Raw genomic sequence first — 24319 nt, forward strand, 5'->3', positions numbered from 1 at the left:
ACGTAACAACACAGATTTCCTGTGTGTTTCCGTCAACTATATCTGTCCCTCGGGAAACTCAAACCCAAATAACAATAGTTCCTATTGTTACTGTCGTGTCGACAGCGATGAGCTCTCTCGGATTTCCGACTTACGTTCTCACTTTCATTTTACCGTATCAATCCATGGAGGAAACATTTATTCATCATGATGAAACGAGCATGTTGTACAGCACCCTTTAAAAGAAACGTCACATGTTTTGTTTTCTCCTAGATTCTGGTAAGTTGGAGAAGTTGTCAAATCATATTATTACGAGGGCTGTCAAAATTATCGCGTTAACAGGCGGTAATTAATTTTTTAAATTAATCATGTTAAAATATTTGACGCAATTAACACATATGCCCTGCTCAAACAGATTAAAATGACAGCTCAGGGTCATGTGCACTTGTTACTTGTGTTTTTTGAAGTTTTGTCGCCCTCTGCTGGCGCTTGTGTGCGAGTGATTTTATGGGTTCAGCACCATGAGAATTGTGTAATTATTGACTTCAACAATGGCGAGCTACTAGTTTATTTTTTGATTGAAAATTTTACAAATTTTATTAAAACAAAAACATTAAGAGGGGTTTTAATATAAAATTTCTATAACTTATACAAACATTTATCTTTTAAGAACTATAAGTCTTTCTATCCATGGATCGCTTTAACAGAATGTTAATGTTAACCCTTTAAGGTCTGGGCCTATTTTGTCTGATTTTGCATGCCTTTGAAGTTGCCTTTATATTTCAAAGAAAGAATTGTTTACGATGGCCTGGTTTGGTCCCTTTTTTTTGTGACACCTTGAACTTCATGTCCAAACTGTTGTTTCCTTCACTGACCAATTATAAATCATCATTTTGGGCCCAAAACGACCAAAAATTCCAAAATCGTTTTGTCAAAATTTTTAATATTGATGTCCAATTGACAACCAAACATGCGTAACGAACCGTTTTGAAACTTTGTAACATTTATTCAACATGTTAGGATGAACATTCAACCAAAAAAATTTAGAATAAATAGTCTTATATTTGACAATTCAACATAAACAACAGGTATAGCCATAGGCTTTTTTGCCTTTATACATGCTCTAGTCAAAACAGGTTATGTACAGCAGACCAAACAGTGAAGAACAGTGAAAAAATATATACCATCTAACACAAAAAGTGTTTAGAGGCCATCTCTTTATGAGTTTAGGTATTGCGGCCCATCACCTGATGAAAACTATGTACACACAATCAAGCTTCTTGAACACACATTTATATACACAAATTGAGAAGACTGATTGTGGGAAAAAAAAAATATATATATAACATTGGGGGAAAAAAAGCATTTTCAAAAATATTTACAGTAAACAAGTTAAATTTTTTTCAGGCATGCCACTCCGAAAAGCAGTTTCGTCCTGGAAGTAGACACGGCTACATGACACAGCTCACACTTCCATGGGGTGTCGGTCCTCTTTCCACCCTTCCATTTTCATTTCACTTTACTTTCATTGTCACTATAAATGTACATGAAAAAAAGTCAGTATTTATGAAAATAATAAAGTATAAAATAAAAATATATACAGCAATAAATAATAATGGAAATCTATATGTATGACAATAGAAAGAATACCATAGCTGAATATGTGCTACATCCCTAATCTTCATATAGAAAGAACACCACAAATTATAAATTCCTGCCTGGGATACCCACAGTGCACGTACGACTTTGATCTGATATGCACATTTTATTATTATATACACAAGCACACACTTATATTGCATCAAAATTAACTTTGTCTTGCAATATCAAAAGAAACTTTCAAAAGAAACGTTTTTAGCATGAAAAAAAAGAATGAGTTGGCTTACCTCTGCTCATCGATGGCGTCACCCACGTGTTCAAATCCGTCACTATCTTCACTCAAGGACTCTTCCGAAGAAGACGATGATGACGAATTTGGACCATCCTCTTCCTCAAGTTGATCAAAAAGCACAATTGCTTGCGCTAAATTTAGTTTTCCGTTCATTGTCAAAGTCACACAAAGTCGCTGCTCGATCCAAACGGCCGTCGCTCGCCACCTCGCTGCTTCAGAACACTCCTCCCTCTCGTTCGGTAGAACCTCGCACGGCAGTTATATTTATAAAAAAAAAAAAAACGCATTTTGTGCTTCCACTGTGACATCGAAAGGGTTCGTTTGATTTGTGTTTTTTTCATGGAGCTTCCGTTTTGAAAAAGGACAAGAAATGATGGAAATATAGACATAAACAAATGATCCATGCAGCGTTTTAATGTTTTTTTGAGAGGACAATAAAACTATAAAACTTAAATGACAATATCTCACGTTCTAGTTGGTCGATTGACTTCAAATAATAAAGAGAGTAAACCGCAACTTCCGCACTTTAAAACGAGACCAACCAACGGCATGTGGGTGACGTAATTAATACGTGAGGGCGCTTCAAAGACGACGTGGGCTGAGGACGCGCCGGCGCGTCCTTCGACTCTCAAGGGTTAATGTCATCTTGTTAATTTTTTGTTATAATAAACAAATACAGTACTTATGTACAGTATGTTGAATGTATATATCCGTCTTGTCTTATCTTTCCATTCCAACAATAATTTACAGAAAAATATGGTATATTTTATAGATGGTTTGAATTGCAATTAATTCCGATTAATTAATTTTTAAGCTGTGATTAACTCGATTAAAAATTTTAATCGTATGACAGCCCTAATTATTACCGTAAATATTGTCAGTTTATGGTAATGTTTTGAACTACCAATATGCTATGCTTGTGCTGTGTTTCACCAGTAAGTAAAATGACAATGTTTTGAACTACCAATATGCTATAGCCTACTTGTGCTGTGTTTCACCAGTCAGTAAAATGACATTTCTGTATCTGTACACAAGCTCTGTTTTCTTGTATTCTTCTATGTATTGATGCTAGAATTAGGGTGCGCGTTATAAACGGGTACAATAATTTCCCCTAGATCTCACAAGTAAATTTGGGGTGCGCATTATACACGGGTGCGCCTTATATTCGGGAAATTACGGTATATAACTGAACACATTATATACTGCAAATAAGGTTGCTTAAAAGTCGGTGGGGACAATTTGAGCATCCTGAAAAGTTGGTCGTGTTTTGTCCCTACCATCCCCATGCAAACCTACGCCCTTGATATTGCAGGTTATGCTATAATAGCGTCCCTACCAATGTTCAGACCAAACCTACGCCCTTGGACCAATGTCTCTGACAGGGTTAATATTCCCAATGAGGCGCCCTCCAAATAACGCCCTTGGCCAGATGTTTTGACGTGCCCTCCCGCCTCCCTATTCGCCCACCCATTGGTCTCCACCCAGGCATGCACGCAGCCTCTTTTCCTTCATACCGCCCCCCTGGATCCTCAGTTGACCAGCGTCGCAAGTGAGCGTCGCTCATGCGCCCGGCAGATCTCAGTCTTCCCTCGACTTGATTTTTTTTTTTTTTTTTAAACACAACGACAAGGTTTTCTCAAGAGAAAACTACTTACACAACCTAAACAAGGAATCTGTTCTTCTCCTGAGCCAAAAAGCGGTCGGTGATGTCGCGAGACATGTGGCAGCGGCGCGTTTGATTTTCCTTGTCATTTGTGTCTCCGCCGTGCATATTTTTCGGGAGGAAGGCTGAAAATCATCCTGAGACGTGAAGAGGCTGTCCACTAGAAGACATTTGAGAGGTAAATAGCTCACTCACATGCTATACTCAGCTGCTGCTTCTCCCAAAACACTCAACGTGGGTTTTGAAAAAGCTCCAAACGCCCAGACGGGACTGACATCCCATAATCATAAGATAAAACACGAAGATATACGGTAGTGGCAGCAGTCTAAAATAACAAATTCCACAAAATAGGCAATAATTCATAGGCATGTTGATATGAATCACAATCTGATACATATTGTTTTCTGATGGGATTTATATATATGTATTTATATATTTATAGTGTAATATATTCAGTAAAATTAAAGGGCTGCACTTCTCACCAATATGAACCTAATTAATTGATAGGCTAAATTTGGCCCCCTGAACATCCCCCCCAATAGTGTTATTTATTTCCTGGCTTTTTTTCTGTGAAGAACCCAGAGAGGGTTATTTGGTTATTATCTATTTCATTAATAGTGTAATTATTGTTTATTAATTATATTATATTATATTATATTATATTATATTATATTATATTATATTATATTATATTATATTTAGGGCTGTCAAACGATTAAATTTTTTTATCGCGTTAATCGCAGCTTAAAAATTAATTAGTCGTAATTATTCGCAATTCAAATTATCTATAAAATATGCCATATCTTTCTGTAAATTATTGCTGGAATGGAAAGATAAGACACAAGACGGATATATACATTCAACATACTGTACATAAGTACTGTATTTGTTTATTATAACAATATATTCTGTTAAAGCGATCCATGGATAGAAAGACTTGTAGTTCTTAAAAGATAAATGTTAGTACAAGTTATAGAAATTTTATATTAAAGCCCCTCTTAATGTTTCGTTTTGATAAAATTTGTAAACTTTTCAAACAAAAATTTAAACTAGTAGCTCGCCATTGTTGATGTCAATAATTACTCAATGCTCATGATGCTGAAACCCATAAAACAGTTGCACCCAAGCGCCAGCAGAGGGCGCCAAAACACCAAAACACTCAAGTAACAAATGGACATGGCACTGTTCTGTCATTTTAATCTGTTTGAGCGGGGCATGTGCGTTAAATTCGTCAAATATTTTAACGTGATTAATTTTAAAAATAATTATCGCCCGTTAACGCGATAATTTTGACAGCCCTAATTATTTTTATTATTTTTTAAAAATTTTATTTACTTTTGATCCGTGAAGAATCCAGAAAGGGTTATTTGATTGTGGCTTTCTGAAAAACAATACATTTTTACATTTAGGCACTCCTGCAATTGTCACACTTTTTCTGTTACAAACTGACCCGGCCCCTCATCAGAGAAGGGAAAAGTTATGTGGCCCTCACAGGAAAAAGTTTGGGGACCCCTGGGCTAAATGATTAATGCAAAATAAATCCGTATTGACCTATACTAACTTTCACACTGCAAATTTATAACATCTTAATCTGATATTTTTTTGTCATATCTAGTCAAATAATTTTCTCCCATCTTGTTTTGAGTGTTAAAAGCTAGTTAACAGATTAATGCGTCAGAATCTTCCATTTACTTTAAGTAAATATTACTATTTATTCATATTGAGCCCATACATCTAAAAGTTGGTCATTTTCACCTAAACAATATTCTTGAATTAAGATTTTTTTGAACATTTTTTGACAAGTTTTTCTTTTAAGATTAAATATACAAACTTTTTGCTTAAAATGGAAAATGAATGAATGACTGAAGTCTGAGGGCTCCTTGGCTGGGCTGCGGGAGGAGGGATGGGCTGCAATGCCACCCCCCCCAGGGCCCGCCGTCCCTCTCCAGGCTGGCTGGGTGAGGGCCGTGGCCCTGTGTCGGCGCCTGCGTGGCGTCTCCACTCGTCTGCGTGGCTGCTGCGTGCCCGGCGGGGCTCGCGTGCGGCTGGATGTTATTGGGCGCGCTCGGGCGGGGGATCCCGGTGCCGGGATTGGCGATGGGGAGGCGTAGGGTCGGTCGCCAACGGGCTTACACTCACAAAGGATTCACACGATTACTTGGTTCTAGATCACAGAGATGATTTGTGTACACACTACCCCTTTCTATCACTTAGCTTATAGACTCCCCCACCTTCTTCCCCCTCTTTCCCTGGTCAACAGGCCCCCCACAGGGTGTCAACCGGAAATACATTTAGCTGACGATAGCACCAACATATTGGTAGTTAGTGTAGTTAGGCGTTTAATGTATTTCTTGTTGCTGTTTGTGTTTCTTCTCTTACTTCTCTTGTGTTTCTTTTCTTCTGTTCCCCCATAACCCCTTCCTGTTAGCTGTTTTGTCATAATAAATGAGGTATGTTGAATGATCACAAAGGGGGTATGTCAGACTCTCAATGTGAAACATTAAAACTGTTCTGACTAGAGCTGGGAATCTTTGGGCACCTAACGATTCGATTACGATTACGATTCAGAGGCTCCGATTCGATTATAAAACGATTATTGATGCACCCCCCTCCTTTTTTTTTTTTTTTTTTTAATGTTTTGTACATTAGTTCCAAAATAGTTCAAAAATACTCTCAGGCTAAACCAAACTACTATTTCAGTATCAAGTTAACATATAGCAGCAAACAAATATACAAAAATAACAGTAAATAAAAAACTCCAGTCCCCATTCTGTATCAGCAGCTTTAAACTACATTCAATTAATTTAATGTTGTCAATCAACCGTTAAAGTTGTTAAAATTGCTCCTGTTATTCCATAATTTCCCTTTTGTCTACTTTCGGCGTGTGAAACTTTTAAAACTATTTTAAAGATAGATTCAAGTCAATATTTTACCGATTTAGGAGTATTTTAGATAAAAAGGTAATTAGGTTTGCTTGGAAGGTTCGCTACAACAGCCTTGCAGGGAAGTGTACTGCTTTAAGATGGCGGCCGTTTACTAACGCTCACATCTAGCTTTTTGTAGATGTGCTGCAACGCTACCGAATCTATATTGCATCTAGTCCTATATAAATGATATCTATTATCCATTATGTGGATGAACTTGTAGCAGCTTTTCGGCAGCAGTCAGGTATGTTGTTGTGTTTTTTTATCTCGTGGCATGAGTTGAGCTAGAGCCGTGAGTTGAGCATTGGCATTACCCGAGGGGCCGGATAATGAGAAGCATGATTTTTAGCTACTCTCGCTCCGTTCTTCCTCATTGCGTACTGAAGAGCGCGCGGCGCGCTGAGTGTGTTGTACTTCCTCTTTACTTGGCATATTTCAATAATCGGAATTTGGATGTTTGTGAATCGTTCTCGAATCTTCCACGGCCAAATCGCGAATAATCTAAGAATCGGAAATTTTGCACACCTCTAGTTCTGACTATCCGGGCACTTAGACTTCCATTCTCCATGTCAAACAGCTGAACAGGACAGGTTTTAAAAAAAAGAAAGAAAAGAAATAAAATTGACTTGAAGCACCGTAGCAGATGAAAAATCAGTGGTGTGTTCCCCACCTCCACAACATCTTTTTACATACAGTGGCGTGTGTGTGTGTGTGTGTGTGTGTGGGGCGGGGGGGGGTTAAATCATGAGCCAATCAAACGTGCGTATGAGGGAAAAAAATGGACTCGCACATTTAGCGACTGAAAAGGGGTCAATGTAAGACCGAACATAATCCAAGTACTGTAATTCACTTAATAATGGTAGGATCAATTCTATCCTTACAACATACAGTATAGGAAGACAATCTGAATGATCAATATAACTGAAGTCATAATGCAAATAAGGTTGCTTAAAAGTTGGTGGGGATCATTTGAGCATCCTGAAAAGTTGGTAGTGTTATGTCCCCACCGTCCCTATGCAAACCTACGCCCTTGGTTAGAGGGGCCGATAACTGATTTTTGGAGCTGACATTCATTTGCAGTAAAAGTGTAAAAATTGGCGTTAAAAATTGAGTTATTCAAACACTGAACTTCATTGAAATGCCTAAAGCATGTTTATTGAATCACACAAATAGAAAGTAATAGCTCCAAAAGTGCCTGAATTTCCTCGACTCACAACCCAGAGGTTGTTGGTTCAATTCTCCGACCTGATGACCTCGTCTAAGTATCCTCGAGTAAGTCACCAGTAGGTAGATGAGGATATACCGTGAAGTGCCTTGAGGAGCTTAAAAAGGTAGAAAAGCGCACTATAAGTGTAACTCTATTTACCATTACAATTTAACTAATCAGAGGACAGGGTGAATAGTAGTGCAGGAGACAGCAGACAGGAGAAAGAGGTGCAGCTGCATCTGAGCCAAAATAACCCACTTTGAAATGGATATTTTCATATTTAAAAAAGGCCATTACAGATATACGTCAAATTTCCAAATATCGGCGCTGATAATCGACCTGCACGATAATCGGTCTATCTGTAGTTTTTACCATTTTAATTTTTGTGTGTTTTTTTTTCTTAAACAATGCAGATAAATTATAATTTCAATTTAAACTGATATAAAAACACTTTTAAAAATTAATTTTAACACCAAATATGTTTAAAATATTTTCCTCAACCTTATTTGACTAATTGGGTGCTGCTGATGGCGCTAGATGTCCAAACTGTAATGTCTTAAGTTCTGTTAGGTTTGTGCCCTATTGTGTCTTGTCATGTGATTACCCATTGATTTAAACTGTTGTGGCCTTCTCCTTGTGTGTTGACCAATCCGCTGCCTCTTGTGTCATCCTCCCGTGCCTCATTGTCTCTTTACCCCACGTCTGTATTTAAGTTTCCTATGTGCTTTTTGTACATGTTGGGTCACTGTCCAAGCCCTTGTGTTTCTGTCCCCCTCGCATTCCACGTCTATGCCAGGTGTTCCTGTATCCCAAAGTAGGTTTGATTCCCAGTCTTTTGTTCTCCTCGAGTTTGGTTTGTACTGTTTTTTGGACTTTTATCATTAAAACCCCTTTGAGTTCACCTCCACCTCGCATCCCAACTTGCCTGCGTTTGGGTCCACCTCGCTTCCACGTCCTGACACAAACCATTTTGACCGAGAGGCTGGCAGCAAAATGGACTTGACGTCTACCGCCGTCAATGGCCCTGAAAAATGAGTATTCACAGCCAGTCCTCCCAGTTTTGAATTGAACGTCTACTGTTGTTAATGGCAGGCTGGGCAGTGAGGTTAAATAAATACGATGAATTTAAAAAACAACAACTTTAGACTTATTATGGGGCATAAACAGACTGTTCCTGGCGTTATTCATTTTATTTATTTATTTTTGTTTACATTTTTTGAATTTATAATTGCATTTATTCATTTCAAAATCATATAATAAAATACAATAATGAATAAAAACGCTTGACCAAAACTGAGATGTGCACGTGTCAAGATGCCAGGTGTTTATGGGGTTAAATTCTTCTAAATTACCAAGTCTCTTGCTCTATTAAGGGTTAAATATAAATTAGTAGATTGTTGTAAAATTTAAATATAATTGATCTAGCCATTTTTCTTAGTAATGTCACTACGTTTAAATAGTTCTTTTCATTTATTGGCTTTATAATAATTTTGCTAACTGCAATTATATATTCATGAGACACCAAATAAACGTAATATTTCATGAAATTGGACAGCGCTTTTTCTCTGAAGCAGTGGTAACCCCACAGGTTTCACATCTGCATTCACCGAACCCTCTGAAATATCATAATTAAAGCAAAATTTTTCTAATTCAAATCCGATATCGCTAAGCTAGCGAGCTAATAGCGGAGTTAATTCCCGTTTACATTTCATTAAATTTCGAATTCACGACAAATAATGCTTTTTGCTGTTGGTTTTCACGTTGGAAAATGAAATGAAACTCAGCTGATGTCATGCTGTTCCTTTTTTTGTTTTCATGTCTACATTAATTTCATATCCTTGCATCACATGCTATTTTCAAGGCATAAAATGTGACACAAATGTGTTATTATCTGCATCAGTCCATGTTACCTGTAGGTCAGTTATACTTCCTCATACCAAGTGTGAGTCAACCTTCCACTGAGCAAACCAGTTTCTTCTCTCATTAGATAGAGGGCTAATAGTTGAAAAAGATGGAATAAAGTAAGGGTGGGAACTAGAGATGTCCCGATCGATCGGCATCCCGATCGGGTCCGATCATGTCATTTTCAAAGTATTGGAATCGGCAAAAAAAATATCGGCCATGCCTTTTTTATATATATATTTTTTAATTAAATCATTTTCTAATTGTATTTAGCATTACAGACATAATATGTTACACTCATCCAGAGACTTAAACTTTAGTTTAAGCTTAAGGTAGGGTTATCAGATTTATCCCAATAACGGTGGTAATTAATTTTTTTAAAAAATGTATCACGTTAAAATATTTAACGCAATTAATGCATGCGCTGCACGACCCACTCACGCATTGTCGCGCTCAATCTGTAATGGCGCCGTTTTACCTATATAGAGAGATAAAAGGCAGCATAAAATGAGTAGATTGAATTTTGGCAGCCTTTGGAGCCTGTTTTTAATTGGCTAAAGCGTTACAATCCCTCTCCCTATGATTAGAAATATCATGGGAAGTAATGTGGGGAAGCAAGGTAGCAATCGATCTTTTCCTTAACACCTTATGTTATTTCCCAACGCAGAGAAGATATATCAATTGGTAGCACTGCGCACAGCCATGGTTCCGCTTCCCATCATGCATTTGGGCATGGCCACAGTATCATTTACTGCAAGCTCAACAAATACACAAGATGGCAATATTTAGTCACAATATACAAAGTCACAAGTCTTTCTATCCGTGGATCCCTCTCACAGAAAGAATGTTAATAATGTAAATGCCATCTTGAGGATTTATTGTCATGATAAACAAATACAGTACTTATGTACTGTATGTTGAATGTATATATTCGTCCGAGTTTTATTCATATTTTTCTTAATGCATCGCCAAAATGGTTATATGATCGGGAAAAATTATCGGGAATGATAGGAATTGAATCGGGAGCAAAAATGAAAAAATCGGATCGGGAAATATTCGGATCGGCAGATACTCAAACTAAAACAATTGCGATTTGCAATACAAAGCTCATGATAACGATGATCTCACGATATGGCGTTACAATGATTATCGATAATTTGGCCAGTAAATCATTCTACGAAAAAACTAATAAACAGAAAAACAAGCTATCTTCATCCTTTTTCCTTATGTTTATCACTAGCAGTGTTGGGAATAACGCCGTTATGAATAACGCTGTTACATAACGGCGTTATTTTTTCAGTAACGGGGTAATCGAACTACCATAACTATTTTTTCCGCTGTTAGCACGCCGTTACTGTTACTGACGGTCAAAAGCGGTGCGTTACTTACTTTGAATAAATTGAAGAAACTACCAGCCGTAGCGAGTCTACTCTGCTCTGTTTATTTGTCATCCAAGACTTTGGGTGCGTTCAGGTTCATGGCAATGAAGATGGTAAACACACATAGCCTACCTTTGCAAGAACGATGGAGTTGCCGTTTGATACAGTCATAATGTGCAGCTCCTGCACCCATCAGCAGCAAAACTGTTCGTAGCTTTGTAGTGATTTGTAATTTCGGAATCGCTGGTGAGTTTAGTAACATACTGTACACCAAACAATAAATACAGCAGAATGTCCATTTCGCGTAATTGTGGAAGCCCGTCGACATCTTTACTCCGTTTGTCTTCGGCTTGCTCGTAAGGGTCAACATTGTTCACATCCTTAAGTTTGATCACATATCTGTTCTTCGCCTTAGTAACGAGTTTGTCTGTTTATCGAACTGGCAAGTTAAAGTTTAATGTCCTGCGAGCCAGACCTGCTTCCAATATGGCTGCGTTGTTGTCAAATCTCACGTGTGCCCCCATTCTGTGACGTAAACGCTCGAGCCTAATAGCGCACGTACTTCAGAGCCAGTTGTTTATATGTGAATTGTCTCGCCCTATGCTTGTATATGTGTATTTGTTGTTAATAACATTTAAAAAAAAAAAAAAAAAAACTTCAGAGCCGGTGTTTTCACACACAAACCGCAACAGCGCGTGCGGAAAACAAACACATGCAAAACAGATGCAGAGGGATATGATGGCAGAGCATTCAGAGGAAAATGTGTCCTTTATGAGGTGGAGATATAAACACTATTTCAAGTTGGTCGAAATTAAAGGAAAGAACGTGCATGTAAAGTGTAATTTATTTCCCGGGGTAAAGCTTTTGTCGACATCTGTGATAAGCAGTTCAAATCTGTTTATTTTTGTTGACTTCAAGTGTAGGATAAATCTGTTTCTGGTGAGGTGCAATAAATATTACAAGGTTTTATAACACAACTACCTGTCTGTTCTTCTCTATTCACCTGACTCGACTATTGCTCAGAAAATTTCAAATTCTTTGACAAAGGTAATGGAAATAGTTACTTTCCCTGGTAACTAGTTACTTTTACTATAGAGTAATTCAGTTACTAACACAGCTACTTTTTGGAAGAAGTAGTGAGTAAATATAACTAATTACTTTTTTAAAGTAACGTGCCCACCACTGATCACTATTAGACGTCAAATCCATTTGAACTGGGAGGGTGACAGCGAATTAACCCCTCCCATTTCAAACGGGCCCCTCTCACTTCTATGGCCGTCAGTGGCAGCCAATGCCAGGAAACGAGGTAATATTTGGGCCATTTCAGGTCGTTACCTGTTGATTTTCAGTCACTTCCTTTTGATTTTGGTGCATTTCATGGTCATTTCCTGTTGATTTTGGGTTACAGATCAAGAAGTGACCCGGGAATGAATAGGCAGTGACTCAAACCTAACAGTAAGTGACCTGTAACTGCCCTAAAATGAGCAGAAAGTGACCTGTAAATGCCCCAAAAATCGGAAAGAGTGACTGTGAAAGCTATGGTTTTAGAACATATGAACGTTCATTCACCCTTCCCGGTCTAAATGAATTGGGAGTCGATCACCATCAATGACAGCCATAGTTAGTAGAGTTATCTGAGACACTATTATGACGGAAGATTTTGGTAGCAACTTGTTAGTTCCTTTTTAAAAATTTTAACACTGACACCTTTTGAAAACGATATCACGATTAGGGCTGCAGCTATCGAAAATTTTAGTAATCGAGTAATCGACTGAAAATTCTATCGATTTATCGAGTAATCGGATAAAACATTTTTTTCAGGTAAAGAGCAATTATAAATATACATGACACAAAAAAGACATTTAATCCAATATTGAACCATTTTCAGTCAATCAATGTCTTTATTTTCGATGTACATTGTTAAAAACAGCCAATAATTGCATCTAAGATGTGACTAGAAAAAAAAATTCACTGCTTTCACTCCAAAAACTTCTAGATCTTATAAAAAAAACAACAACAACATATTTCTTACCTAAAAATGTAAATGCGCTTGATAACACACATCACTTGAAAGCTACGTGTTTTTCCCCATGTGTTTCAATTTAATTTCCATTTGTGTCAAGCTATTTTTAGTTTTAGTTAAGTTTTAAGTTAGTCTAAACTGTACGTACTGGTGGGATTTTGAGTTTTTGCAGTGTTCAAAATAAATGTATTGGAGCACATTTATTCAGCAATGACTACTGAGCTAAAACTGACAGTTAGCTTTATTATGTTTTAATTTTACACCCTCATCACTCTACAGCGCTATGTTTTTACAGATTAAATAAAGCCTGTATGTAAGACACGTTAGCTACGCATTGACAGTGGTCTTAAATCAATAGAAACCTAGCCCTCCGAAGGGCTAACGTTACATGAGCGAGTGACAGTAACGTTATATTTATTAGCGATGAGATGTCTATGCTTAAAGATGGCGGCTGTTTACTAACGCTACCCAGACGCGGCCGAGTCTGTCATTTCGCATCTAGTCCTAAATGCATGCGATATCTATGAGACGCATTGGACACTGCCTGCTACCAAACTAGCATCATTCGGGCGTAGTTTTTATCAACGTCGGCGTAGTTTGTAGCGGCTGTCGGCTGCGGTAAGTTTATTTATTTATTTATTTTATTGCTTCTTCCTCTATGCACGTGACGTCAGCGCGTTGTCCCGCATTAAAAGTAGTCCGTGATGCTATGAGCTGGCAAAATTAAACGATTCCTCGAGGTGAGTAAAATTACTCGGATCAGTTTTTAAACTCGAGTTACTCGAGTATTCGTTTCAGCTCTAATCATGATTCTTGGCATGATCATACCAATAATCTTTTGGGATGCAAAGCATCACAATATATCATCATTTCGATATTTTGTCACACCCCTACAATAAAGCCTGTAAAATGGGGGCAGTCCAAACTTCATCTAAAACAACACTTTTCCTTAAGTCAGCGTATGATAATAGGGCACTGTGTGTTTTAACATTCGCCGAACCCCTTAGACTTACTCACCGAATCCCTGGGGTACGATCGAACCCAGGTTAAGAACCACTGCTCCGAAGGGTTCATAGCGATGAGTGAATGTTTAAATATTTACCTGGAAGTTTCCGTGTTTGCAACAAGGAAGAAAATGTATAGAAAATGAAATTATGACACAGTCATGCGAGGAAATTGTTTGATTATTGTACTTTCTGTAAAGTGATTACAGTAGCTTTTATTCGCGATGGTCGCAACTTGATGCAAGTGAACTGCTAGGACACCGGATTGGAAACAGGAGTTCAAGTGAAAACTCCTATTCAACACTGTCACCCCGCAGTGTGGAAACTAGACGTACCTCCACCCTGAAGTTCCCCATCATCACTTCACACCAAGCACAGTTCCCAGTCTTCCTTCAAAGACGAGGTCACCAGAGAGGCAGAGCCGCTTTATCCTTGCCAGATTTTTCTTCCGGGGGAGTCATTTCAGCGCACAATGTGAGGGTTTTTCACGCAGGTTGCAGGCTCGTTGCATCATACAGTGGACTGGAAAAGGTCAGACGTGAGTCTTTTTCCTGTTCTTGGGTGCGTCTTGCGTAAAAGCCCCTTTCCACCCACACTGTCTGCTGCCTGGAAGGGGGGTTAGATGTGGGGACGGCTGCTCGGATAGCAAGTTAGGTCCAGAAGTATTTGGACAATGGTGGTGTTGCCTTGGTATTAGGGCTGGGCGATATCGCCTTATGTACTTATTAGAGCTGAAACGAATGCTCAAGCAACTCTAGTAACTCGAGTTTAAAAACTGATCCGAGTAATTTTATTCACCTCGAGGAATCATTTAATTTTGCCAGCTCTAAGCATCACATTTTGCCTGGACTACTTTTAATGCAGGACAACGTGCTGAGAGGAAGAAGCAATAAAAAAAAAAAAAACTTTACTGCAGCCGACAGCCGCTACAAACTACGCCGACATTGCTAAAAACTATGCCCGCACGAGGCTAGTGTGGTAGCAGGTAATGTCCGATGCGTATCGCATGCATTTAGAACTAGATGCGAAATGACAGACTCCGCCGCGTCTGGGCAGCGTTAGTAAACAGCCGCCATCTTTAAGCAGTAGACTTCTCAGCGCTAATAAATATAACGTTACTGCCACTCGCACATGTAATGTTAACCCTTTGGAGGGCTAGGTTTCTATTGATTATGACCACTATCGATGCGTGGCTAACGTGTCTTACATACAGGCTTTATTTAAGCTGTAAAAACACAGCTGTTGGGTCTAAAACACCTTCTTCAATTTAGCTGTTGACCCAGAGCGAGGTGACAAAGGCAGGACACAAGGAGGCAGGAGTCAGAGAGTAGACTTTTACCAAGCTGCAGTTTGGGGAGAGGTCTGAGATCGGGCAACGTGACTAAGAGCGTCTCATAGAAGTCTCTCTCAGAACTCCCCGGGCTGCTGACTTTTATTGAGGGCTTGTTGCTGGGCAGAATATAGTTACAACACTGTTGTCCAACGTGGCAGTTTCGATCGGGCAAGTTCCTTATTCTAGTCATTGATTAAATTAAGTCACACTCATTGATTAAATTAACAGTCACACTCTTGAGCGAGCAAGATAACTTTGTTTTGAACACACATTTGCACTCGAAGTAGCTTGGTGGAAAAGTACTGAGACGTTGTGTGATGAATCAACATATGTGTGTGTATCTATTTATCAGCAGAATGTAATTGCCAGTAATAAAAATGTAAGCACATGATTATGGGCTAAAACTGTATTCTTCATAATAGCTTGGGAGAGTGCGTATAACAGCTGTGGGAGAGCAAACTTGTATAACCCGCAGAGTATAATGGTCATACCATCAAGCATATCTTACAACAGCGCTGTAGAGTGATGAGGGTGTAAAGTTAAAACATAATAAAGCTAACTGTCAGTTTTAGCTCAGTAGTCATTGCTTAATAAAACACCAAATAGCACTGGTCCCTAATGTGCTCCAATACAGCAGGTGTAATACATTTATTTTGAACACTGCAAAAACTCAAAATCCTATCAGTACTTACAGTTTAGACTAACTTGAAACTTAATTAGTACTTAAAAATAGCTTGACACAAATGGAAATTAAATAGAAACATGTGGGAAAAACACGTAGCTTTCAAGTGATGTGTGTTATCAAGCGTAATTACATTTTTAGGTAAGAAATATGTTGTTGTTGGTTTTTTTTATAAGATCTAGAAGTTTTTTGAGTGAAAGCAGTGAATTTTTTTTTCTAGTCACATCTGAGATGCAGTTGTTGGCTGTTTTCAACAATGTGCATCGAAAATAAAGACATTGATTGACTGAAAATGGATTAAAAGTCTTTTTTCAATTGCTGTGTACCTAAAAAAAAAAGTTTTATCTGATTACTCGATTAATCGATAGAATTTTCAGTCGATTACTCGATTACCAAATAATACGGTAGCTGCAGCACTAGTACTTATCATGGTAAATTGAGCAGATTTACCTTGATAACAATAAATGACGATAAATTCGCCCAGGCAGACTCATATAATTTGAAAATTGGAATGAATGCATGAAATCCAAACAGGGCTGTCAAAATTATCGCGTTAACGGGCGGTAATTAATTTTTCAAATGAATCACGTTAAAATATTTGACGCACATGCCCCGCTCAAACAGATTAAAATGACAGCACAGTGCAATGCCAACTTGTTACTTGTGTTTTTTGGAGGTTTGTCGCCCTCTGCTGGCGCTTGGGTGCAACTTACTTTATGGGATTAAGCACCCATGAGCATTGTGTAATTATTGACATCAACAATGGCGGGCTACTAGTTTATTTTTTGATTGAAAACTTTACAAATTTTATTAAAACGAAAACATTAAGAGGGATTTTAATATAAAATTTCTATAACTTGTATTAACATTTATCTTTTAAGAACTACAAGTCTTTCTATCCATGTATCGCTTTAACAGAATGTTAATAATGTTAATGCCATCTTGTTGATTTATTGTGACAATAAACAAATACAGTACTTATGTACCATATGTTGAATATATATATCCATCTTGTGTCTTATCTTTCCATTCCAACAATAATTTACAGAAAAATATGGCATATTTTAGAGATGGTTTGAATTGCGATTAATTACGATTAATTAATTTTTAAGCTGTAATTAACTCGATTAAAAATTTTAATCGTTTGACAGCCCTAAATACAAATTAACCATTTCTCATTGAATTATTTACCAGCTTTAAATTCAACATATTTAACAATTGTGCAAATACAGTATATAAAAATCTCTTGTCAATGATAAACATTCAAGTAAAACATTTAAAACGGCTTGTATGACCTGAACGATGTATAACATTGAAAATATTGCTATGGCCCCTGTGCAAAAATGTCATTGCAACACAAATGACTTACAGCATGAGGGGCTTGAACAGTGCATTTCACAGGACCGAGTATTATTGTGCAGCCATTGAAGTATGTTTTTGTATGCAAATATGTCTGTATCGATTTACTTTATAGCATTATTGTACGCTCTGTCATGATTGTATTTTCTAAATGTGTGATTAAAGTCATAGTCAGAAGAACAATGGTGTGATCGATGTTAAAGGGATCCAGGGATAGAAAAACTGTTCTTAAAAGACAAACATTATTATGAGTTAAAATAATTTTATATTAAAACCCCACTTGATGTTTTCGTTTTTATACAATTTGTAACATTACTTAACTAGTAGGTGACCATTGTTGTTGACGTCGCAGGGCAGTGACGTCACTTGGTTATGCTGCCGTACTTCCACAGTGTCACTCATTCGCTACATAAACATGTCGTCGGTTCTGCCCTTCCAATTTGAACCCGAGAGAAACATTAATGAGCATGACAGCACTGTCGATATTTCACAAAACGAGCAGCAAAAGCAAAATGAACAGGAAAGACGGGATGATAGTATGACAAAACCGGTGTTCTGCCACCGGTGAAATGTCCAACAAGAGGCAAATTTGACACCCAAAGTACTGCTGTGCGCTTTCAGCTTGTTTTGTTCAGATGCATAAAAGTATAACGGTATAAAAATGCCTTAAGAAAATACTTGAATGTAGTTATATCAAATAAGGGTGGTTTAAATACGCTATGTGACTAACGTGGTCAACAGATCAATAATCTGCATTAAAGCTACAACAAGAAAACACAATGCTTAAAAGTTTGAGTGGGAAACATGCAAAAAGTAATAAAAGACTCAATAAAAACACAAATACTAAGTACTCGCCGCTTTTAACTGACGTGCGCATGTGTTGGACGTCTCACCGCAAAGAAGAAATTGCAGAAGACCGGGAGTGTTCGTCTAGTGAGTGACAAACTACATCATCACCCCGAGCGCCCACTGCGCGCTAAAACGTGGCGCCCTCCATAAGTCAAAATGTGTACTACATACTGTATTGTAATTTTTTAAACTAATGGCAATATTTTATGTGCTTCTAATAACATATTTTAATAAAAGATTATTAGAGCCTACAAGTCTTTAAGTCCGAGGTTCCTTTTAAGGGAGGGAAGAAATATCTCTAATTTTTTACTTTATTTTATTTTTATGATATATAATACATGTTTTTGGATAGTTATTTGGAGATTAAGGGTACATAAAGCGTCAATTCCAATTTGCGGGTAAATTCGGATTACGTCGCTAGCGTAGGAGTGGAACTCATCCGTAAACCGGGGACTATAATAAATACAATGCGTCACTGGCACAGACTACAATTTCACAGCAGTTCGTATTAGGTGCAGTACCCATGTGCGAACATGACTGCCTGGCGAAAGGTAGTTCTTTGTGCCCAGAGAGGCCTATAGTTATAGGAAATAAGTACTCAGGTTCCTAGAGTCCATAAGCGGCAAATGAATCCTAAAGGACTGTCTTGCTTGCAAGGCTAATGCAGCTCATTAGCTTGTAAAGATCATTATATAAGCTGCACTGGTGTATAGTCCCAAGAGTTGGCTTCTGCAGCTGGGGGTCGGACCGCTGCCGCCCAACTCGCTACGCACCGGACCCCTTTGGCCCATCCCACAGGTGGTGAGCCCATGGGAAGGGGAACCCATGTTGCCTTTTCGGACTGTGCCCCATAGGGATAGGCTCGGCCACCAGACGCTTGCCTTCAAGCCCCACCTTCAGACATGACCCCAGAAGGGGGCCCCGGTAACCCGCGTTCGGACAAGGGAAACCTTAGTCCATTTATTTTACTGGATTGGCAGACCGGGGTGGTGGTCCCCCTTTTTAAGAAGGGGGACCGGCGGGTGTGTTCTAATTATAGAGGGATCACACTCCTCAGCTTCCCCGGTAAAGTCTATTCAGGGGTACTGGAGAGGAGGGTCCGTCGGGAAGTCGAATCTCTGATTCAGGAGGAGCAGTGTGGTTTTCGTCTCGGCCGTGGAACAGTGGACCAGCTCTACACCCTCGGCAGGGTCCTCGAGGGTGCATGGGAGTTCGCCCAACCAGTCTACATGTAGTTTGTGGATCTGGAGAAGGCGTTCGACCATGTGCCTCGGGGAGTACTGTGGGGGTGCTCCGGGAGTACTGGGTACCGAGCCCCTTGGTACGACCGGTGTCAGAGTTTGGTCTGCATTGCTGGCAGTAATTCGAATTCGTTCCCAGTGAGGGTTGGACTCCGCCAAGGTTGCCCTTTGTCACCGATACTTTTCATAATTTTTATGGACAAAATTTCAAGGCGCAGCTGAAGCATTGAGGGGGTCCGGTTTGGTGACCTCAGCATTGCATCTCTGCTTTTTGCTGATGATGTGGTGCTTTTGGCTTCATCAGGCCATGACTGCCAACTCTCGCTGGAGCGGTTCGCGGCCGAGTGTGAAGCAGTTGGGATGAAGATCAGCACCTCCAAATCCGAGACCATAGTCCTCAGTTGGAAAAGGGTGGAGTGCCCTTTCCGGATTGGGGATGAGATCCTGCCCCAAGTGGAGGAATTAAAGTATCTTGGGGTCTTGTTCACGAGTGAGGGTAGTACGGAGCAGGAGATCGACAGGCGGATAAGGGCAGCATCTGCAGTAATGCGGACTCTGCAACGGTCCATAGTAGAGATGTCCCGATCGGATGCCGATCGATTGGGTCCAATCACGTCATTTTCAAAGTATCGGAATCGGCAAAAAAATATCGGCCATGCCTTTTTTTAATATATATATATATTTAATTAAATCATTTTCTAATTGTATTTAACATTACAGACATAATATGTTACACTCATCCAGAGTCTTTAGTTTTCGCTTAAAGTAGGGCTATCAAATTTATCGCGTTTATGGCAGTAATTCATGTTTTTTTTTTAATTTAATCACGTCAAAATATTTAACGCAATTAACGCATGTGCTGCACGACCCACTCACGCATTGTCGCGCTCAATCTGTGATGGCGCCGTTTCACCTATATAGAGAGATAAAAGGCAGCGTAAAATGAGTAGAGTGAATTTTGGCAGCCTTTGGAGCCTTTTTTTAATTGGCTAAAGCCTTACAATCCCTCTCCCTACGATTAGAAATATCATGGGAAGCAATGTGGGGAAGCAAGGTAGCAATTGATCATTTTCTTAACACCTTATGTTATTTCCCAACACAGAGAAGATATATCAATTGGTAGCACTACGCACAGTCATGGTTCCACTTCCCATCATGCATTTGGGCATGGCTACAGTATTATTTACTGAAAGCTCAACAAATACACTGGATGGCAATATTTAGTCACAATATAAAAAGTCACAAGTCTTTCTATCCGTGGATCCCTCTCACAGAAAGAATGTTAATAATGTAAATGCCATCTTGAGGATTTATTGTCGTGATAAACAAATACAGTACTTATGTACTGTATGTTGAATGTATATATTTGTCCGAGTTTTATCCGAGTTTTAATAAAAATGATCGGGAATGATTGGAATTGAATCAGGAGCAAAAAAAAAGCAATCGGATCGGGAAATATCGGGAACGGCAGATACTCAAACTAAAACGATCGGATCGGGAGCAAAAAAACATGATCGGAACAACCCTAGTCCGTAGTGGTGAAGTAGGAGCTGAGCAGAAAGACGAAGCTCTCGATTTACCAGTCGGTCTACGTTCCTACCCTCACCTATGGTCACGAGTTGTGGGTCGGGACCGAAAGAACAAGATCCCGGAGACTATGTCTCTCAGCTGGCCTGGGAACGCCTTGGGATCCCGCCAGAGGAGCTGGTTGAAGTGGCTGGGGAGAAGGAAGTCTGGGCTTCCCTGCTAAAACTGCTGCCCCGCGACCCGACATCGGAGCAAGCAGAAGATGATGGTATGGTATGGTATGGTATGGCTATCCCTGTCAATGCCAGTTGAACACAGGAGCGGGAGATTGAAGTGCCAGTAAGGTTCCATTCCAATTTCTTCGCTCTAACTCTCTACACTGTTGACTATCAGCGGCCTGCTGTTTGTACACGATAAGTTCAGCGGGTTCAGCGCAGCCATAAAGCAGGCAGCAGCAGGGGCAGGAGTGAGCTGGGAGGTAGCAGAGCGCTCGAGCGGGCCTCCCCTGGTTCTCCTCCACATGCTCCACTATTCCTCTCCCCTTGACTTGGCTCCCTGCTCGGCCGCGGTATTGTTTCTGGGCGCAGCCTTGCAGCAGACCTTCATTTTTCTCCTCTTAGTCGGCGACCGCAAACCAACCGCTGACTCCCTGCGTCCATTCATCCCAGGAATGTCTTATTCACCTCGTCTCCCCGTCTCCTGACTGAAAGCTCGCATGCGCCGCTGTGCCAACATCTGCAAATAAGCAGACACATGTGCTCACACGCTTTGGGGGCGCGCATAGCTGTGCCATCATGCTTGCACAATGGGGGGAACGCGCACGAGCACAAAGCGCGACCACCTGTGAGGGGATACGCACACATCCATAACCCTCTTTTTCTTCTCCCCTCTTTTCCATTATCCTCATGAGAGTGCAGAGCCCGGGTCTTCTCTTCCAAACCAAACATAGAGAAAATTCCACAAACCCCACCCGACACAAACCCCCCCACCCACCCATCCTCCTTCTACTCCTCTCACTGCCTGCCTGTTGCTTTCTTCTAGGTCTGCGTTTGAGGAAATAGGGGGTGGGAAAAAAATCATTTTTGCTTTCACGAAAAGCGAGCGAGAGGAACGTGAGAAAGAAAAGAAATCGGTTTTGACGGTAAACAAGGGTGACGTGTCGTGCCACATGGAGCAGAACTGGACCACAACCCCTATGCTCATACTGTTTCGTTTCTTTTTTTCCCCCATCTTGTTTTGGTTTTACGGATTATTATTAGGACCACCCTGATTATTTGACTAGCCAACTGCTAATTATCAAATTAATTTTCAACTCTATGATAGTAGATTCATTGATTAGAAATGAGCTGAAAATGATCCAAATCCAATTTATTAGCCTCTTAATAGAAAGTAACCTCATTTTAAAGTTATATTTATCTGTTTTTATAAAATATTTAGTAAGGCTGCAGCTATCGATTATTTTACTAGTTGATTAATCAATGAACTAGTTAATTCGAATAATCGAGTAATCGGATAAGGAACATGAAAAATTAAAATACCTCAGCTGAGCCTCAAACAGTATAAAAATTAATAAATAAATGAGGATCTACGTACAACAAAACAGTAATTGACTAATTTACATAACCAAAGTCCGCGAGCTTAAATGCTATAAAATGCTGACTTTTTAAATTTTTTTTATTTTTTTTTACAATGCTGTTAACAAATGGTTCAGACACATACAGTGGGGCAAATAAATATTTAGTCAACCACTAATTGTGCTAGTTCTCCCACTTGAAAATATTAGAGAGGCCTGTAATTGTCAACATGGGCAAACCTCAACCATGAGAGAGAGAATGTAGGAAAAAAAAACAGAAAATCACATTGTTTGATTTTTAAAGAATTTATTTGCAAATCATGGTGGAAAATAAGTATTTGGTCAACACCAAAAGTTCATCTCAATACTTTGTTATGTGCCCTTTGTTGGCAAGAACGGAGGCCAAACATTTTCTGTAATTCTTCACAAGCTTTTCACACACTATTTTGGCCCATTCCGCCATGCAGATCTCCTCTAGAGCAGTTATGTTTTGGGGCTGTCGTTGGGCAACAACTCCCTCCACAGATTTTCTATGGGGTTAAGATCTGGAGACTGGCTAGGCCACTCCAGGACCTTGAAATGCTTCTTATGAAGCCACTCCTTTGTTGCCCTGGCTGTGTGTTTGGGATCATTGTCATGCTGAAAGACCCAGCCACGTCTCATCTTCAAAGCCCTTGCTGATTGAAGGAGATTTTCACTCAAAATCTCTCGATACATGGCCCCATTCATTCTTTCCTTTACACATATCAGTTGTCCTGGTCCCTTTGCAGAAAACCAGCCCCAAAGCATGATGTTTACCACCCCCATGCTTCACAGTGCAATTTAGTATTCTTTTTCCTTCAAACACAAGAACCTGTGTTTCTACCAAAAAGTTTTTTTTGGTTTCCTCTGACCATAACACATTCTCCCAGTCCTCTTCTAGACCATCCAAATGTTCTTTAGTGAACTGCAGACGGGCCTGGACATATACTTTCTTCAGCAGAGGGGACACGTCTGGCCGCGCACTGTGTTACTGATAGTAGCCTTTGTTACTGTGGTCCCAGCTCTCTGTAGGTCATTCACTAGGTTCCCCCATGTGTTTCTGGGATTTTTTTCTCACCGCTCTTGTTATCATTTTGACCCCACGGGGTGAGATCTTGCATGGAGCCCTAGATCGAGGGAGATTATCCGTGGTCTTGTATGTCTTCCATTTTCTAATAATTGCTCCCACAGTTGATTTCTTTACACCAAGCGTTTTACCTATTGCAGATTCAGGCTTCCCAGCCTGGTGCAGGTTTGTCTCTGGTGTCTTTCGACAGCTCTTTGGTCTTGGCCAAAGTGGAGTTTGGCGTGTGACTGACTGAGATTGTGGACAGGTGTCCTTTATACTGATAATGAGTTAAAACAGGTGCCATTAATACAGGTAACGAGTAGAGCCCCGTTAGACCTCGTTAGAAGAAGTTAGACTTCTTTGACAGCCAGAAATCTTGCTTGTTTGTAGGGGACCAAATACTTATTTTCCACTCTAATTTGCAAATAAATTCTTTAAAAAACAATGTGATTTTCTGTTTTTTTTTTCCCACATTCTGTCTCTCATGGTTGAGGTTTACCCATGTTGACAATTACAGGCCTCTCTAATCTTTTCAAGTAGGAGAACTTGCACACTTGGTGGTTAACTAAATACTTATTTGCCCCGCTGTATATAATTAAAAAAAAAAAGAAAAAAAAGATTAAAAGTAGTAAATATTCTCAGATTTCTGTAATCTTCACAACGCTCGAAGCTAACAGAAAATAGCGCTAGCGT

The 24319-nt window shown here is 39.5% G+C and overlaps 1 protein-coding gene across 1 annotated transcript in view; it reads left to right on the forward strand.

Moving 5' to 3' along the window:
- Positions 1–3403: 3403 nt before the first annotated feature.
- Positions 3404–24319, forward strand: part of LOC130920090 (zinc finger protein GLIS2-like) — a 78284-nt gene continuing 57368 nt past the window's right edge. Inside the window, exon 1 of the mRNA XM_057842964.1 lies at positions 3404–3711. The gene's annotated coding sequence lies outside the window, so the exon portion shown is untranslated. The remainder of the gene's footprint in view (positions 3712–24319) is intronic.

The sequence above is a fragment of the Corythoichthys intestinalis genome, chromosome 8 (assembly GCF_030265065.1).
Source record: "Corythoichthys intestinalis isolate RoL2023-P3 chromosome 8, ASM3026506v1, whole genome shotgun sequence".
Lineage (NCBI taxonomy): Eukaryota > Metazoa > Chordata > Actinopteri > Syngnathiformes > Syngnathidae > Corythoichthys > Corythoichthys intestinalis.